The sequence below is a fragment of the Rhinolophus sinicus genome, chromosome 18, assembly GCF_057876585.1.
Source record: "Rhinolophus sinicus isolate RSI-liver-muscle chromosome 18, RSI-T2T, whole genome shotgun sequence".
Classification (NCBI taxonomy): domain Eukaryota; kingdom Metazoa; phylum Chordata; class Mammalia; order Chiroptera; family Rhinolophidae; genus Rhinolophus; species Rhinolophus sinicus.
In genome coordinates this window covers 92,727,958-92,735,041 of record NC_142518.1, presented here as the reverse complement: position 1 = coordinate 92,735,041, position 7,084 = coordinate 92,727,958, and positions in this window count along the sequence as shown.

The window sequence follows — 7,084 nt, the reverse complement described above, 5'->3', positions numbered from 1 at the left end:
GTACTGATCGACTTGTGGCGGCTGGCTCGCCACACCTCAAACAACCCCAAACAAAAAACAGCAAGTCCAAAGTGACTTCTTTCATATTCTGCGAAGACATCCCTGAGTGGACAGAGATTTACTGTGTACATTTTGCAAAGAATTACTTCATTCTGCCACATTATCCTGTCTTTCCACTGAGAGCTTGGCTGCTTCCCCCAGATCCAGCCTGTCAATCTTATGGTTGATATAGACTCCAGGAGATGTCAACCCTGGCTGCTACCTTCCCAATCATACTTCTCACCCCATCTGTTGTTGGTTCTTAATTATCTATACTGGTAATTTCCCTCTGGTAACCCAATTAGGGCATGCTTAGTCAGCAAAACAAATGTATCCTGTATATGAAGTGTATACAGTAATGTTCAACATGTTGGTTTGGGGGGACTTGAAGCAGCAAACAGACAGTACTCCCATAATGACTGTCACTCCTGGATAGGATCAGAGGGGAAGTAGAAAAGAGGGAAGAAAGGAGAAAGATTGGGGAAACTGGGGTATAGCTGCCACCTACTGCTGCTCTGCCATGCCTGGAAAAGCAAAGAAAGCTGAAGGCAATTGCTCAGTTTCTTAGGCCCCTGGTAAGGCAGCAATATCTCTAAGCCAATTGGTAACATAAAGGATGGTAATGTTGCTCAGTCTGGAGAAGCGAAGCATGAGCATGGAGAGGGTTGGAGAGAAGACAGATATTTTCAGTTTTGAAGAACATGGCTGTCACTGTTGGTGACATAGCAATGAGGGAGAAAAGCGGTTTCTGCAATGTGGCTTCAAAGCTCATACCTAGTGATATCAGCAAGGTATGGGAGACTTAGGTGAGGAGAAACCGTTCTACACCCAGAGCCTGCCTGCCTACCAACCTGCCTTCCCATCCATGGTCTAGGTGACTGGTGCCCTCAAGGACATTCCATGATTGCAGACATGAGTGAAGGGGTGCAGAGGAGCAGAATCATCTGGTCCACTGGCCAAAAACACACATTTCCAAGTCCCAACCCAGGCCTCCTGAAAAAGAGTATCTGTAGGAAGTTTTCTGGGAAATCTGCATTTTAACAAGCTCCCCCAGTTGATGCTGATCTGAAGCCTATCCACATAGTAGTTGTCATGCAGGGACTCTGGTCCCACTCCCCACGCCAAAATGCAGGATATGGTGGGGCCAAAAAGGTACACCAACGGAGCCATAGATAGGGGAGTCATACCACTATATTCTCGCTGGAGGCTGAGTTAGAAACACAGGAAGCAGGAGCTACACGATCCTCAATCTGCCGTCCACTTCTCTGCTAACCAACCAACCAACCAACCAATGCAGACATGGCAGTTAAATCAGTGGCTAATTGGCTAACTGGTTACAGCTGATAGCCAACCAGTCACAGTTTATGACCATCTACTACCCAAGCAAGCACCTTTTCACATGAGGCCGAGAGCCTGGAAACTGCTCTCTGGGACTCTGTCCCCACAGTAGTCATTGGAATTCTCTGATCCATGGCCCTTTAAGACCCCTGCCAATTCCAAGAAGTCAGGACTATAGTCTCTAGCCCGATGGCAGCCAACATAGCCTGGAGAGAAGAGGGTCTAGGAAGAAGTTGCTTTGCAGAGCCAAGGAAAATAAGATGAATGGCCCCGAGGAAAAGACTGTGTGTTTTTTTTTATTAGTTTCAGGTACACAAGATAAGTAATACTTAGATGTTTATCATTTATATCCCTCACACTATGTGAACCCCCCTTCCCCCATCCACTATCCCTCTGACATCGCACAGAGCCATTACATTTCCACTGTCTCTATTCCTAATGCTGTACTCCAATTCTTGTAAGTATATACAGACATACATACTTATATATACATATATATATATACACATATGTATATATATGTATGTGTGTGTGTGTGTGTATATATATATATATATATATATATATATATATATATATATATATAATTATAGTGGGCATTTATTATTGTTCAGCTTCAGGTGTACAGTGCAGTGATCAGGCATCTACATCATCCCTGAGGTGGTCTCCCAAATGAGACAAGTGTCCATCAGATACCCTACAAAATCTTTACAACATTATTGATTACGTTCCCCAAATTAATTTTCAAAACCCCGTGGCCATCTTGTGGTTACCGACTGTTTTCTAATCCCCTCACCTTCCCCCTTATCCCCACCCCCCCCGCCCATCTAGCAACCCTCAGTTTTTCCTCTATGTCTCCAAAACTGTTTCTGATTAGTTCATTCACTTATTCTTTTCTTTAGATTACACATATAAGTGAGATCATATGGTATTTGTCTTTCTCTGTCTGACTTATTTCACTAAGCATAATGTTCTCTAGGTCCATCCATGCTGTTGCAAATGGTAAGCTTTCTTTCTTCTTTATGGCTGTGTAATACTCCATTGTATAAATGTACCACAGTTTCTTAATCCAGTCATCTACCGATGGGCATTTCGGTTGTTTCCACATCTTGGCTATTGTGTATAGTGCTGCAATAAACATAGGAGTGCATAAAGATTTTTGAATTGGAGTTTAGGATTTCTCCGGATAGATACCTAGGAGTGGAATTGCTGGATCATGAGATAGTTCCATTTTCAGATTTTTGAGATACCTCCATACTGTTTTCCATAGTGGCTGCACCAATCTGCAATCCCACCAACAGTGTACAAGCATTCCCTTTTCTCCATATCCGCGTCCGCACTTGTTGTTTGTTGATTTATTGATGATAGCCATTTTGACGTGTGAGATGGTATCTCATTGTAGTTTTTATTTGCATTTCTCTGATGGTTAATGAGGATGAGCGTTTCTTCATATGTCTGTTTGCCATTGTATGTCCCTTTTAGAAAAATGGCTCTTCATGTCCACTGCCCATTTTTTAATTGGGTTGTTTGGTTTTTTGGAGTTGAGCTGAGTGAGTTTTTTATAAATTTGTGACATTAACCCCTTGAGTGACTTTTTTATAAATTTGTGATATTAACCCCTTAGCAGATATATCATTGGAAAATATCTTTTCCCATTCAGTAGGATCCCTTTTTATTTTATTGATGGTTTCCTTTGCTGTGAAAAAACTTTTTAATTTGATGTAATCCCACATGTTTATTTTTTTCTCTTACTTCCCTCGCGCGAGGGGATATGTCAGTAAATTCTTATGCTGGGTAATGTCTGTGAAGTTTCTCCCTATATTTTCTTCTAGTAATTTTATGGTTTCAGATCTTACATTTAAATCTTTAAGCCATTTTGAATTTTTGTATATGGTGTAAGGAGGTGGTCCAGCTTCATTTTTTTGCATGTGTCTGTCCAGGTTTCCCAGCACCATTTATTGAATAGACTGTCTTTACCCCACCATACATTCTTGCTTCCATTGTCGTAGATTAAATGGCCATATTGGCATGGATTTATTTCTGGACTCTCTATTCTGTTCCATTGATCTATGTGTCTGTTTTTATGCCAGTACCATGCTGTTTTGATTACTGTAGCCTTGTAGTATAATTTGATGTCAGGTATTGTTATACCTTCCACTTTGTTCTTATTTCTCAAGATTGCTGAGGCTATCTGGGGTCTTTTATGGTTCCATATAAATTTTAGGACTATATGTTCTATTTCTGTGAAAAACGTCATTGGTAGTTTGATAGGAATTGCGTTGAATATGTATATTGCCTTAGGCAGTATGGACATTTTAACTATATTAATTCTTCCTATCCATGAACATGGTATGTGCTTCCATCTATTTGTATCTTCTTTCATTTCTTTCTTCAGTGTCTTATAATTTATTGAGTACAGATTTTTACTTCTTTGGTTAAACTTATTCCCAGGTATTTTGTAGTTTGGAGCAATTGTAAATGGGATTGTTTTTTAAATTTCTCCTTCTGATGTTTTACTATTGGTATATACAAATGCAACTGATTGCCGAATATTAATTTTGTATCCTGCTACTTTACTAAATTCATCTATCAGCTCTAATAGTTTCTTGGTGGAGTCTTTAGGGTTCTCTCTAAATGGTATCATGTCATTTGCATATAATGGCAATTTTACTTCCTCTTTACCGATTTGGATCCCTTTTATTTCTTTTTCTTGTCTGATTGCTGTGGCTAGAACTTCCAGCACTATGTTGAATAGAAGTGGAGAAAGTGGGCAACCTTGCCTTGTTCCTGATCTTAAGGGGAATGGTTTTAGCTTTTCCCCATTGAGTATGATGTTAGCTGTGGGTTTATCATATATGGCCTCTATTATGTTGAGATATGATCCCTCTATTCCCACTTTCTTAAGGGTTTTTATCATGAATGGCTGCTGAATTTTATCAAATGCTTTTTCTGCGTCTATTGATATGATAATGTGATTTTTATTTTTCATTTTGTTAATGTGGTGTATCACATTAATTGGTTTGCGGATGTTGAACCACCCTTGCATACCAGGGATGAATCCCACTTGATCAACATGTATGATCTTTTTAATGTATTGCTGGATTCTGTTCGCTAATATTTTGTTGAGGATTTTTGCATCTATATTCATTAGAGATATTGGCCTGTAGTTTACTTTTTTTTTGTGGTGTCTTTGTCTGATTTTTGGATCAGGGTGATAGTGGCTTCGTCAAAAGTGTTTGGGAGTCTTCCCTCCTTCTGGATTTTTTGGAAGAGCTTGAGGAGAATAGGTGATAATTCTTTATTGGACGTTTTGTAAAATTCACCTGTAAATCCATCTGGTCCAGGGCTTTTGTTTGTTGGGAGATTGTTGATTACTGATTCAATTTCCTTGGTGGTAATCAGTCTATTCAGGTTTTCTGTTTCTTCTTCAGTTAGCCTTGGAATGTTGCACGCCTCTAGAAAATTGTCCATTTCTTCCAGATTGACAAATTTGTTGGCATAGAGTTGCTCATAGTAATTTCTTAAATTTTTTTTGTATTTCTGTGGTGTCTGTTGTCACTTCTCCTCTTTCATTTTTGATTTTATTAATTTGGGTCCTCTCTCTCTTTTTTTAAATGAGTCTGGCTAAATGTTTGTCAATTTTGTTTATCTTCTCTAAGAAGCAACTTTGGATTCATTGATCTTTTGTATTGTTTTTCTGGTTTCTATTTCATTTATTTCCACTCTGATCTTTATTATCTCCTTCCTTGTACTCCCTTTGGGCGTATTTTGCTGTTCTTTTTCCAGATCCCTTAAGTGTGAAGATACACTGTTGATTAGTGATGTTTCTTGTTTCTTTAGGTAGGCCTGCAATGCTATGAATTTCCCTCTTAGGACTGCTTTCGCAGCATCCCATATATTTTGGGATTTCATTTTGTTTTTGTTTGTCTCGTGATATATTTTGATTTCTTCCGTGATCTCCTGCTTGACCCATTCATTATTTAGTAACATGTTATTCAACCTCCATGAATTTGTGTGTCTTCCAGTTTTTTTCCTGTAGTTCATTTCTAATTTCATAGCACTGTGGTCAGAGAAGACAATTGGTATGATTTCAATTTTCTTAAATTTATCAAGACTTGTTTTGTGGCCTAATATATGGTCTATCTTGGAAAATGTTCCATGTGCGCTTGAGAAGAACATGTATTCTGCAGCTTTGCGGTGAAATGCTCTGAAAATATCGATTAAATCCAAGTGGTCTAATGTGTCATTTAAGGCTGTTGTTTCCGTATTGATTTTCTGTCTGGAAAACCTGTCCCTTGTTGTCAGAGGTGTGTTGAAGTCCCCTACTATGATAGTGTTACTGTTGATCTCTGTCTTTATGTCAGTCAATATCTGTTTTATGTATTTAGGTGCTCAAAAGTTGGGTGCATAGATGTTTACTAGGGTCTTGTCGGATTGATCCCTTTATTATTATATAGTGCCCATCTTTGTCTTTTAATACGTTCTTCATTTTAAAGTCTATTTTGTCAGATATAAGTATTGCAACTCCAGCTTTTTTCTCATTTCCATTTGCATGAAATATCTTACTCCAACCCTTCACTTTCAGCCTGTGTGAGTCTTTTGAGCTGAGGTGAGTCTCTTGTATACAGCATATACAAGGGTCTTGCTTTCTTATCCATTCAGCCACGCTATGTCTCTCTTTTTTTTTTTTTTTTTTTTTTTTTTTTTTTTATCATTGAGGAATTTGCCCTTTATTTAATTCACTTAATTATTTTGAGGGTCCTACATGTAGAATTTGAAATACTTGAACATTTTCATTCTTTAGTCTTTTCTCTTGTTTTTTTTTTTTTTTGTTTTTTTTTTTTGTTTTTTTTTTTTTTTTTTTTTTATTAATTAGTTTCAGGTGCACAAGACAAAGCAAAACTTAGACATTTATCATTTATATCCCTCACACTGTGTGAACCCCCCTCCCCCATCCACTATCCCTCTGTACGTTCCCAAAACCTCTCACCTTCCCCTTATCCCCACCCCCCCGCCCCTCTACACGCTATGTCTCTTGATTGGAGCATTTAATCCATTTACATTTAAAGTGATTATTGATACGTACATAGTTATTGCCATTTTTAAATTTGTAGTTAGATTGTTTTCATCTTTCTTCTATTTACAGAAGTCCTTTTAGTATTTCTTGCAATTCTGGCTTGGTGGTAATCAATTCCTTTAGCTTATTCTTTTCTGGGAAGCTCTTTATCTCTCCATCAACTTTAAATGATAGCCTTGCTGGATGAAGCAATCTAGATTGTAGGCCTTTGTTTTCCATCACTTTGAGTATCTCCTGCCACTCCCTGCTGGCCTTCAATGTTTCTGTAGAAAAGTCTTTTGATAGTCTTATGGGAGTTCCCTTGTATGTAACCCTTTGTCTTTCCCTTGCTGCTTTTAGGATTCTCTCTGTCTTTAACCTTTGCCATTTTAACTATAATGTGTCTTGGTGTGGGCCTGTTTGGGTTTATCCTGGTTGGAATTCTCTGCACTTCCTGGGCTTGTATTTTGGTTTCCTTCATCCGGTTAGGGAAGTTTTTGGACATTATTACTTCAAATATATTCTCAATCCCTTGCTTCCTCTCTTCACCTTCTGGTATTCCAATGATGCGCATGTTGTTGAGCTTGATGTTATCCCAGAGGTCTCTTAAACCATCTTCATTGTTTGTTATTCTTTTTTCTTTCTGTTGTT